This window comes from Chiloscyllium punctatum, chromosome 20 (genome assembly GCF_047496795.1).
Source record: "Chiloscyllium punctatum isolate Juve2018m chromosome 20, sChiPun1.3, whole genome shotgun sequence".
Classification (NCBI taxonomy): domain Eukaryota; kingdom Metazoa; phylum Chordata; class Chondrichthyes; order Orectolobiformes; family Hemiscylliidae; genus Chiloscyllium; species Chiloscyllium punctatum.
This window is the reverse complement of record NC_092758.1, coordinates 28,300,139-28,313,918: the sequence shown is the minus strand read 5'-3', so window position 1 is coordinate 28,313,918 and position 13,780 is coordinate 28,300,139.

Genomic DNA, 13,780 nt, shown 5'->3' with positions numbered 1-13,780 from the left:
TGATAGTGGTGTTGCAGGAACAGGAACAAGTGGGAGGTGTTCCCAGTCAATGAATAGGAAATGCAGAAGACAAGAAGGGCTATTAGTTTGAAAGGAAGAAGTAGTTGATAACCATTGAGTAAATATGATACTTGCAATAGTGCGAGTTGTAGTTCATGAACCTTAATGTGTGCAGTGACAATGTTGGAGTGAGTGGTGCCCTTTGAATATAATGTAAAAGAAATAAGGCATTGGGAAGCTGTGAAATTCTCCGCTACAGAAAGCAGTTGAGACCAAAACATTAAATAGTTTCTAGAAGAGGTTAGATATAGTTCTTAGGGTTAAAGGAATCAAAAGATATGGGGAGAAAACATGATAGAATTTGGATGAATATATTGAATAGGAAAGAAAACTCAAGGGGCTGAATAGCCTATTCCTGTTTCCATTTTCTCTGAGTTATGCATAAGAGACAATGTGCAGTTTAGACACAATGCAACTTGATATTAAGCAACATACGATAAGCCTCTAAATGTTCATTAATCTTGATGTAATTCCTGCCACTGACATTGTGGGGACATCCTTGTCCATGTGGTATCAGATTAATGCCAGCAAGAAGGAGTGGTGGCAATGGATCTACTCAAAGAACCTGAAGGCATATTTGACATAATAAGATTGTGCTTGGTGAGATAGGGGGAAAAAATCAGGTGAGGCAAAAATAAATTCTCCCAACTCACACTTTCCATATAAAAACAGAAGTTGCTGGAGTAACCCAATAGGTCTGGCAGCACCTGTTGGAAGAAAGTGGAATTAGTATTTTGAGTCCAATGACTTATCATGTCAGAACTTCTTACAAAGAGTCACTAGACTTCAAACATTAACTGTGTTTTCTACTCACAGATACTGGCAGACCAGCTGAGTTTCGCCAGCAATTTCTGTTTTTGTCTCAGATCTCCAACATACGTAACTCTTTGTTTTATTTCCACATTTTCCACAATTTTCTGCCTCTTCCAATTCAAGCTTAGGTGTTGTATCACAGGAGTGTCCAGTCATCCTTTGTTTTTAAAGGAGCACTGAGCTCAACCAAAACCATTCTACAAATCTATTATTTCATGCTTGTTTATAAACATTTTGTCCTAGAGCATAAATCATGTTAAGAATGCATTAATGCATCACTTGTATTTAAGGACTTTATGACAGGAATGATTCATACAGCTTGCAATTCCTTTCTCAAACAATAAACTTTTAGCAATCCCTTGTCCCCATTATTTTAATGAAGATTAATTCTTGGACCATTATCTTTTTTAAAAATGCAAATACTGAAGGAATAAAAAGCAAAATACTGTGGATACAGGAGATCTGAAAATCATAATTTATTCTTTACAAATATTATGGGGGTGACAATAACACACAAAGAAATAGTAAAGTTATTTTGAAGCAAAATATTTGATATAATGAACATTTAAAACTCAAAGGACATATTAGTAGGACCCATAGCATTCTTACTGCCTCAGGCACTGTGGAAACAAACCACAAAGGAATCTAAAGGTTAATGTCTTGATGCTACGCTCAGGGAGCAGCCTCTCAAGAGCAGCATATGCACAAGTGCAGAACAGCAGCAGAAGAAAAATGCATAAGAAAGCATCCACAATTTTTATTAGTGCTCTGGAAAAGACTTACACCAGTCCCAACAGTTTGCTTCCTGACAGCTCTTTATGCACCGCTCGTGAATTGAAATCGGGCACCCAATGGCATCTTTGCTATTCTTCATAGTAAGCCAATATTTGAAATCTATTTCATACCCAGGAGTCATAAAGAGAGTTCCCAAATTGTGTTTTAACAATGATATGTAGTTTTTAAATGGATACTTCCTGGATGCAAGATGGATTGTTAGCATGGATCCCAAATGTTTTCTGTGAACAAAAACTGACTCATCATCCTCCTAGAATGTCATATCCTTGCATTGTGTAAATTAGCTAGTTACATTTACCCAAAAGATCCACATACAATGTGTCAGCTGTAATTTAAAATCAAAAATCATCATGGCTGAGATGTCATGAATGACTTCCACAAGTATCTCCAACATCACACAATAGTTTGTATTAAAGCCATCTCTTTAACTAAAGTGACTAGCTCAGGAAATTCTGTCACAAGACTGAAACTTTGATTTCTTTTAAAAAGCATTAATTAAGCACCTTTGACCTCTTTTATTGATCTGCTTTGATTATCAGGCCAGAAAACTACAGAATACCTTCAAGATTAGCATAGTAGCTGCCACTAGTCTCAGATTCTCTGAAACCTCATTTCCAGGAAGATTCCTGAATTTCACATGAAAAGAGAATTAATTCCTCATTTACAAGAATTATATTATTGTACCTTCAACTGCACCCACCTGAATCAGAAGTCTTATGGAAATGAATGCTGCCAGACCAACCAAATGCAAGACTTACTGAGTCTAATACATGTGAATTAATTTCAAAATATTTGATCTTAAAGCAATTCGTAATTATAGTTTCCTTCATTTCTTTTATTCTTTTTTGTTTGTGTGCTTGCATGTGTATGTCGTGACGTACAACCCTTCCAGATTTTCAATGCATTATTAAGTTCAACTTTGCTTTAGTCTGACATAATGTCCTAATAAGATTGGATTTCACAAATAGGGCCTGAGAGAACACTAAGATTGTAACCCTTTTTCATAAATAAATTTGCTAATGTTATTATGTTTTAGCTTTTGTTGTCACAAAGCTGGTCCCTTTTTCTTCTAAAAGCTGTTCCTTTTCGCAAGGATACTGTGTCCTTGATTTTTTTCAGAGGAGTCATAAAACTCACCTAGTTCTGATTAGATTGGTTTGGTACAGAGATTAAAGGGCATTGAGAGGCCTTTTTTGTTTATATGTAAACAGGTGAGACTTCAGGCCAAAGTAGTCATGTTTTAGAAGTGACCTGTATAATGAAAGGGGAATGGTCAGCTCTCTAGCTGAGAACTTCAGCCCAGACCAGTTAGGAGTTCAGCTGTGAGGAAACAGGCTCTCTCTCTTTCTGCCCTTTTAACTTCAACCTGTAAGCATCTGTTCCTTTTTTAAAATTGTTTCTTTTAAGGAGGTTTCCTTATTGGGACTGCAATTTTCACTGTACATATACCAAAACAAATTGCAAAGTTATGGTCTGGGTTGTCTGCTCAAGAATGCTTTGAGTGGTCTGGCCTAATCCATAACAGATTGGGGGTTCTTTGCAGGATTTTAAACAGCAAGTGATAGGTGCTAGTGTCTTTATTTTGGATGTTAGTTCGGTTGGGTAGATAAAGCTTGGGATAGTATTGAGTCTTTCAGTCGCCAAAGGTTGTCTGGAAGTGTGCGGTAACATTGAATGTTTTTCAAAAGGTGAATAAGACCAAACTGCAGGAATTAGCAGACAAGCTGGAATGAGAATTGCCTGCTTCTGTGAGGAAAGGATAGATAAATACAGCAGTAGCTCAGCATTTAAACTTGCTGGGGAAACTATCAGAATCTTTTGAGATGGCAAGAATTCAGTTCCAAATTAAGCAGCTTGAGTTATAGGTGAGAAATAAGGAAAGGGCAGCAGAAATAGGAACAGTTTGAGTTATGATTAAAAACAGAAAAGAGGGGAAAAGAGAGAGCAGTAGAAGAGAGAGAAAAAGAGAGAGAGCAGCAGAATAGAGAGAAAAAGAGAGCTTTTGCACTTCAAAAACTGACACTTAAAAAAGAAATTCAGCTTAAAAGGTTGGAGATAAAGGCTGAAGGTAGGCTTAGTGAGGAAGAGAGTGAGGAGGAACAAGCCTCTGGTAGTCAGAAGCCTAGTGAGAAACTGTTTAAGTATGTTCAAGCATCACCTAAATTTGATGAGAAGGATGTGGAAGCCTTTTTAATCTCCTTTTATAGGTGGCGAAAAAATGCAGTGGCCAGTGACAGTGTGGGTTTTGTTAATCCAAATGAAACCTGTAGGTAGGACTAGTGAGGTATTCACATCACTATCAGAGGAGGTATCTGGGGAGAATGAGGGGGTGAAAAAAAGTCATTTTAAGTGCAAATGAGCTTGTACCAGAAGCCTATAGACACCAGCTCAGGAATCTAAGGAGGGACCCAGGTCAAAACCTACATTTCGATAGATGGACAAGAGCTTTAAAAATCAAGAAAACCTATGATGCCCTTAGAAAGACAATTATTTTGGAGGAATTCAAAAATTCACTGCCTGAAGTCATCCAAACTCATGTGGAAGAGCAGAGAGTTTAAATGGCAAGGTTAGCAGCTGAAGTGGCTGATGATTATGAACTGGTCCATTAAACATAGTTTGGCTCCCAGAATCAATTTCAGTCCATGAGGGATAGAAATTAGGACAAAGAAAAATCCTCACATGAAAAGGGAAAGATAGATTTCAGTGAAGATCATAAGGATAACTTACCACAGGGTTAAAAAAAAACCCTTGAGGGGGACAGAAAAGTTAAAAAACTCTGGTGTTTTCATTGTAATAAAGTGGGCCACATAATATAATAGTGTTGGTGGGCTAGGAGAAAGCCAGATGTAGGAAAACTGGACAAGCCTGGAAATTTTGCTGGACTAGTAATAAAAAGCACAAGGGAAGTTAGACAACTGCCTCAGAATGTACAAGATGATCAGAGGTTGGTTAAGGAGTAAGTGCCAGATCTGCTTAAAAATATACATGCAAGGGTAAACAATAGGCCAGGAGTAGAAGGTAAAGAGGTTACAATATTAAGGAATACACAGGATTCACTTAGTCTGGGATGCTAAAGGATGAAGAGATATGTACTCCTGAGAGACTATTGCCATATAAGGTACTAGTAACAGGAATTCATGGTGAGACAAAAAACACCCAATTATGTAAAGTGAGGCTAAAGAGTCCAGAGAAGAGTGGAGAATTTGTGGTTGGTGTATTGGACAAACTCTCAGTGCCAGGAATACAATTCGTCCTTGAAAATTATATAGCTGATTCACTGGTAGGCATGTTTTCTACTCTATTTGAAAAGCCAGTAGAGACACAGGCAACTGAAGAAATGAAGGATCTTTATTCAGGAATTTTCCCAGATTGTGTTGTCACAAGATCACAGAGGTAAAAACTGAAGCAGGAGAGACCAAAAGGCACAGATAAGGAAGCTGAAATAGCTTTATCTGAGACTTTTTTGATCAGATAATTGGCACTCAGCAGGAGCAACTAGGTATGCATGTAAGTATCTTTAGCTCTGCTACGTTTATTGAATTACAGCAGAAAGATGAGAACTTAAAACATTTATATCAAAAGGCATTTACTGAGAACAAGAATAAATGCATCCCTGTATGTTATTACTTAATAAATGGATGTCTTAATGAGGAAATAGAGACCATCAAGCAGATGAGAAATGGGCAGAGATTCATCAAATTGTTTTGCCGGTCGGGTATAGAAAGGAAGTGCTGCAAGTGTGTGACCACTTGGAGGTCATTTAAGAGTGAGGAAAACACAGGCAAAAATACAATGACATTTTTTACTGGCCTGGACTATATAAGGATGTAGTTGAATTTTGATACACGTGTCATACATATCAGCTAATCGGAAAAACACAAGCAGTAATAAAACCTTCAATACCTATTCCAGCATTTGAGGAACCTTTCACAAGAGTGTTGACTAATTGCATAGGTCCCCTACCTCAAACCAAAAATGGGAATAAGTATTTATTAACAATAATGGATGCATCGACTAGATTTCCAGAGGCAATCCCATTACACAATGTCACAGCTAAAAGTGTTGTAGAAGAATTACTTAAACATTTTTACTAGATACGGACTACCAATAGAGATCCAGTCACATCAAGGATCAAACTTCACATCCAAACTTGTCAAAGAGTTTATGAATAACTTGGGAATAAAGCAATTCAAATCTACTGCGTACCATCCAGAATTGCAGGGAGCACTAGAGAGATGGCATCAAACACTAACGACCATGTTGAGGGCTTGTGTTCAGGATTATCCAGATGTTTGGGATAAGGGAGTTCCATTTGTACGTTTTGCGATCAGAGATGCAACAAGTCAATTGACTAAATTCAGTCCATTTGAATTAATGTTTGGGCATGCAGTAGGAAGGGCCATTACAATTGATTAAGAAAAAATTAACAAGCCAGAATTCAGAGACTATCCATTGGACTATGTGTCAAATTTTAGAGAATGATTAAACAGAGCTGGAGAGTTGGCTAGACAGCATTTAAATTTATCACAGCATACAATGAAACGAGAAGTGGATAAGAAATCACAAATGCACCATTTTGCAATTGGGGCTAAGGTATTGGTGTTACTTTCAGTATCAGGTGAGCCTTTAAAAGCAAGGTTTAGTGGACCGTATCAAATCGAGAGGAAAGAGTGAAGTGAACTACTTGATGAGGACTCCAGACAGGAAGAAATCTGAGTGTGTCATGTGAATATGCTCAAAAGGTATTTTGATAGGGAAGGAAAGCAAGAGGGGAAGGTGTTAATGATTACAGCACAGAAGGAAGAACCACATTCAGAGGATTCTGAATTGGATATTCTTCAAATCAAATTGGCAGTGAGGCAGTTGTCAAAAATTGGGATAAATTATTGAGTTACCTTCCATGAGACAATCAAACTGAAAGAGTTATTACTGTCACATGAAGAGATATACAGAAATAAACTGAGAAGTACTAACCTAATTGTGCATGATGTAGATATAGGAGATGCTGTCCCAATTAAGCAACATCCTTATAGGCATAATTCTCTAAAGTTGGCGCAGGTTCAGAAGGAGATAGAGTGCATGCTCCAAGATGGTATAATCAAAGTGAGTTACAGTGACTGGAGCTCACCCATCTTCATGGTGCCAAAGCCGGATGGCACCCAACAGTTATGTGTGGACTATTGCAAAGTCAATGCTGTTACAAAGACTGATGCATATCCAATTCCACAGTTGAAAAGTACTATGTCGAAAAAGTAGGACAAGCAACTTTCATTTCTAAGTTGGACTTACTCAGAGGCTACTGGCAAATACCTCTGTCAGAGAGACCAAAGGCAATTTTGGCTTTTGTAATGCCAAATGGACTGTATCAATTTAAAGTCATGCCATTTGGTATGCAAAATGCTCCAGCCACATCTTAGAGACTGACTAATAAGGTCATTGCCAGATTACTCAACTGTGTGGTGTATATTGAAGACCTGGTGATTTTTAGTCACTCATGGAAGGAACATTTACAGCTTTTATCAGACTTGTTTGATTGACTTTGGAAGGCAGGTTTGGTGGTAAACCTAGCTAAAAGTGAATTTGCCAAAGCTCAAGTCACCTTCCTTGGCCATGTTATTGGACATGGACAAATAGACCCATGGGATGTGAAAATGAAAGTAACTGGGGAAAAGAGCAGTACTCTGATTCCTGTGATTGAGTGGATTTTCCCGTAAGTTTGTAATGAACTTTAGCAGTGTGGCTGCTCCACTCACTGAATTGTTAAAAAAGGACAAGAAGTTTCAGTGGACAGTGGACTGTCAAAAGACATTTGACAGCCTAAAAAATGAGTTAACCAATGCCCCAGTACTAGCCACACTGGATTACATGAAGCTTTTCAAGGTTGCTATCAATGCTAGTGATGTGGGTGTCGGTGCAGTGCTCCAGCAGGAGGATGACGAGGGAATAGAAAGACCCATCGGGTATTTTTCCAGGAAGTTGAATAATCATCAACAGAAATATTCAATGGTGGAGAAATAGACTTTAAGCTTGGTGTTGGCATTACAATATTTCAGTGTTTATGTTACCAGCAATGCATCTGAGACAATCGTATACACTGAATATAACCAATTGACATTTGTGGAAAAATTTAAGGACAAAATGCCAGGCTGTTTAGATGGTGCTTGTTGTGTCAGCCATTCAAATTGACAATTGTACATGTGGCAGGTTGCAAAGATGTGATTGCCAATGGGTTATCGAGACTCTAATGAGATATGAGAGCATTCAGTGGCAGGTGTGCCATGGCCTGAATTCACATGTGGTTGTGCATGTTTGCATGTTAATAGTTAGTATAGCGTATGCATGTGTTTTAGACTACTAAACAGTTTGATTATGAAGGGTTTTAAAAATGAAGGCATCTTTTGGTATTGAGGGTTCTTTTTTTTAAGGGGCACAAAGCTGGTCCTTTTTTTTTAAAAGCTGTTCCTTTTCTCAAGGATACTGTGTCCTTGATTTGTTTTCAGAAGGGTCATAAAACTCTCCTGGTTCTGATTAAATTTGACCAGAGATTAAAGGGTATTGAGAGGCCTTTTTGTTTATAAGTAAACAGATGAGACTTCAGGTCAAAGTGGTCATGTTTAAGAAGTGACCTGTATAATGAAAGGGGAGTGGTCAGCTCTCTAGCTGAGTAGTTTAGTCCAGAACCGGTTAGGATTACAGCTGTGTGGAAATAGGCTCTCTCTCTTTCTGCCCTTCTAACTTCAACCGGTAAGTATCTGTTCCACATTTTTTACTGTCTTTAAGGGACTTTGCTCACTGGGACTGTTGCGTTTATTCAGAACAGCATAATTAAGTCTAGTTTGGATAGACTGAGTTCTGTAGGAGTTCTTTGTGTTTCATTGTGTAATTTGTGAATACATTTCTGTCTGTTTGTAAAACCTAGTAGTCAACCTAGCTACCTCACTCCAAGTAACTTTCACTGTACACATACCAAAACAAATTGGAAAATTATGGTCTGGGTTGCCTGCTCAAGAATGTTTTGAGTGGTCTGGCCAAGTCAAAAACATTAGGAAAAAGTGAGGACTGCAGATGCTGGAAACCAGAGTTTAGATTAGAGTGGTGCTGGAAAAGCACAGCAGGTCAGGCAGTATCCGAGGAGCTGATGAAGGGCTTTTGCCCGAAACGTCGATTTTCCTGTTCCTCGGATGCTGCTTGACTTGCTGTGCTTTTCCAGCATCACTCTTACCCAGTCCAAAACATTGCCACTTTCATAAGTTATCACTTGATAATACAGGGTTTTGAAAAAAGAGACAACTAATCGAGTTAAATGCAAAAATACCAGATTTCAAACAATAATAATAAATTATATGACAGGAAACCAGGTGCAGATTAGTTGGGAAGTCAACTCATATTGGTTGTTGCACTGCCATGGAGATAGCAGTCTGTGTTTAAAATGCTAAAACACAAAATAATTACTGGTAAATGTGATTCTGTGATTATGCAAGACCTTGCAAAATAATCTTTGGTATGCTAAGACCTATACTAACAACTAATTTAATATAAGAAGGTAAGAACCAGGAGTAGGAATAGGCAATTCAGCCTCTTGAGCCTGCTCTGTTATTCGATCCGATCAAGGCTGATCTCAGTTCAACTTCAACTCCACTTTCCTGCCCACTCTCCCGAAATCTTCAACCCATTACTAATTAAAAATCTGTCTGAAATTTACTCAGCATCTCAGCACCCACCACAATCTGGGGAAGTGCTTCCAGATTTAAGATGATTAGCCAAACTTGTAAGATTGATGCATCTAAAAACAGTTTATGTTCATTTGCAGAGACCTATGGTTTTCAACCAAAAGAGCTGCTCGAGTCCAGTTATATATACAATATTTATAATATTATTCAAGAGCTTGCCAGTCCGATGTTGCCATGTTGCTTTCTCTCTAATAATGTCTCAACCAATCAGAGTCGACATGGAACAAGTCAGCATGTTTTTCACCTGTAACAAAAATGGTTTTCTTTTGAAATTTTACAGTTTTACATTGGTTCTGATGAGTACAAGAAGAAAAAGCAATCTGTCTCTCCTTTCAGCAAAATTCAGTAAATACGTTCTGATGCCTAGTGTCAGTAGTTTTGATGTACAAGTATGAACAATTATAGCAAGCAACATTGTTATATACATCTACATACTAATAACCCATTGGGATGAATCTGGTTTTCTCTGAGCTTGACTTTCAGTGATTTCAAACAATGTCACCCAAAGCTAATAAAATGTCCTGATCTTTATACTCAAAAGTAGACAACCAGAGAAGTGAACCATTTAACAAACTTTCATCACCAGTATTTTGCCTGTACCCTTAAGATTTCTTACAATGGGTTAATTTGTTTGAATCATACATTGTTAACATTATCTTGTACATTCTATTGTTAATTTATTGGTATAATCTAGGTTAGTTCAGATACATTTCTTTTTGCTTCCTATTAGAACTAAGCCACCTGACCTAGCCAAAAAAAAGTGTCCAGCCATAAGTTTGCACTTAGGCTTTTAAACCATGATATCTGTGTAAGCCATTTGTCAAACCTATTAAACAGACAAGTGTCTAGTTAAAACAGCAGTCATGTGTATATGATATTAAACTCTTTGGCATTTGTCTGATATAAATAGCAATTTCAAGAATGTTATGGTTATGATGCTGATAGCATGTTTACAGAAGCAAAATAATTTAATTGACTAGTTTGTACTCTTAAATCAGGTGAAATTGTTTTCTAGTGCAACTTTCACATTGTGATTGCAAATCTGCATTTTTTTTCATTGTCATTTCTTCACATTGGGTGAAAATGAAATGAATCACAGACAAAAAAAAAACACAATAGAAAGCAAGGTTTGCAGCACATTGAAAGAAAATGAAGACAGTTATTTTCCCAATTTCTTATAATCTTACATGTCCTTGTACCAAGGTTGAATTCTTATATAAAGATGCAGTTTTAGAGCAACAACAGTTTATTGCACAATCTGCTAAGAACATTGCTTATTATTTCCAGCGCAATTGCGGATGAATATTGAGGTACAAAAACAAGTAACTCTCCTGCCTTGCTAATGGAATAACATGGCTTGTGCCAGATTGCATATAACAGTTCAGCAGTTTTCAGTTCTGGGTCCTCAGTGGTTAATCTGCCGTGATAACAACATGAAAATTGGTGGATTGCAAGATAACACAATGCAGATTTATTTAAGATTCACCACCATTGCATACTATGCCTAATATGAATAATCTTGTCATTTTTATCTTAGCACCATTTGTCTGCTTTTAGCCAGTCAAGCAAAGCAATACAGTCTTTTTTTTAAACATAAATATATATAAAATCAGATGTTTTAGATTCCACCTTCAGCCTTCCTTTTGACTCTGTCAGATTAATGTTCAAAACAGATTGCAGTGGGGATTTAACTCAGTTGGTTTGTTGGCTCGTAATTGCAAACAACTCCATGAGAAGTATGTTATTACCGAAATCCTTCAAGTGAAATTATGACTGGCATTACTATTCTGATTAAACAGCTGTGCACTGTTACCCAAGAGGAACACAGTGAGTGTATATATATATAAAATAAATATACAAAAGGTAGAGCAGAAATGCCAAATATGAAGAGACACCAGAAATAAAAGAAGATTGTTGAATCAGAGCATTGAGATTAAATGGATGAACACATTAGTGATTATTTTAGTATAAGCAGAGAAATTTCAAAGGGAAATAACATATAATGAAGGGCAATGATTGAATGAAGTATAGTATAAGGAAAATTGCAACCAAATTATATGAATGCAATTAATTACGGTTATGTGAAAACATGAGGGGTTAAAAATGAATATCATGTAGCATTTATTTAACAACCTGCTATGATTCTACTTCAGATATTAAAGAGTCAAAGTTTGAGAAGAACTTTCATTGAACTTGAAACGTAAATGTTAAATGCTATTTCTGTCTCCACAGATGCTGCCAGACTGGCTGAATTTCTTCAGCACTTCCTTTACGTAAAAGTTCCAGGTTCACTCTGTCATGGCTACATACAGGCCTAAGTAATTGAAAATGTATTTGATGATATAAAGAGATTTGATGTTTGAGTTAAAAATAAGTATTAGATTTAATATATGTAAACTCAGAAAATTAAAACAAAAACATTTGATTAAGTTACTGCACAGCTTTTTCTTCTAAAATGTGATAATAGTGCAGCTGGGAGTGAGAGGAGAAAGGGTTTGGCCTGATTCTTTGCTTCCAGCTCAGGATCATGGAGTCGGAACTCTTCCTGACTTCACAAATCCCATCTGGAATAAAGTGATCTGATTTTTGGACATCTTATACTAGGGTAACCAGTTTCTCCTGACGTTGACCCAGGCAATCCTGGAGCTAGTGAGGAGATTGTCATTTATAGAAGTGGATAGATCAGAAGCCCTGCCTTCGTGTTTTGCTTCTGAATTGAAGTTAAAATAAGCTTTATAAAACCCAATATAAAAAGCCCTCAAACCTCACACCACCTTATCATCTTATCCACCTAACAATGCCTCAGGCATGCCAACCCCATGACATTTTATAGTTCACACCTAATCTTCAAGACCCTTCATATACTCCATGCAACTTTATGCACTTTTCCCACCAATAACCCTCATACTCTCCATGGATACAGTTAATGTCCTCACCTATTCCTATGGCCCTTTATAGTTCATGTGTTAATTTAGTACTAACTCATGCCACCCTTTGCCCTTCCATCTTCCATTCCAACTTTCCCAGCATCTATCATGAGAGGACCTGAGTATAGACACAGTGATGAAGCAAAACAGAGTTGTGTCTATCAGAGACTTAATTTTTTTTCAAATAATCTCTCTTAGAATAATACATTGACTACATTCATACCCCTTCATCTGCATGATGTCTTATAAAAAGCAGCACTTTTTGATTTAAGTACATGATCCCTTTTACAACCATGACTTGGAATTTATAGTCCCACTTCAAAAAGTCTGCAATCACTTGGAGCTACCAATCAAACTATAAATTGACAGATGCAATACTGTGATAATGGAAGGTTGTGAAACTGGTCACAGAGACACTAATCCAGTCATTAAAAACCTCAGGATTAGGTCACTTGATAGGTGAAATAGTAAGAAGTACAAGAAATTTAAATTCCTTGAATTTTGACAGTTTATTTTGACCATTTTTTTATGACAATGCTTTTGACACTTTTGACAGATCTTTTTGAAAGTTGCTTTTGACAACTTGGATAAGTGGTTTGGAATGGTCACTTTGGCATCTCTGGCAATTAATTTTGACAGTTGCTTTTGATAGCCATATTTGAGAGTTTCTTTTGACAGTTCTTTGATAATAACCTTTGACACTTTTGACTGGTGCTTTTGTCATTCATTTTGATGGGTCATTTGGCAAGTCATTTTTACATTTGCTTTTGCTACATTCGACAAGGATTTTTGATATGTCTCTTTTCACATATGCTTTTACTGACCTCTTTGACAGTTGTTTGATATGTTTGCTGCAGGCTCTACACAGTTACTTTTAATGGGTATCTTTGACACTTTCTTTTGACAGCTGTTTTTGACTCTTCTAACAACTGTTGTTATTGTAACAGGTCCTTTTGATGGTTCCTATTGATAGCTCTGTGAAAATTCCAATCAGCATGATAATTATTGGGTTTATACACTTTTTACGCCTACATTTAACCATTCTAAATGACACTTCTTTTTCTCCCAAAGGGCACATTACATCTCCCAAAAGGTAGCTCACCTCTTTTGAAGGCGTCTTGAGACTATTTTCAAAGGGTAGTCTGGCTGTCCAAGCAACCCTGCAAAGTTTCAACTTGCTACTACAAGTCTTAGTTGTGTCTGTTATGTCCCATATAACTTATTCACTAAAATCAGACATGACTAAAGACAGGTACTGATTTATATGAGCAAATACCTCTCTGAAACACTCATGCACAAAGTATGATGACTCCCCATTCCTGACTCCCATTCCTGCTCCATGAATATGACCTCAAAGTGATTTGACAATGACCTCTGGAACTGAATTGCGACTGTTAAGCAGCAGAGATCCTAACAACCTAAGATTTTAAATTATTTCCTTTTGGGTAAAAACTT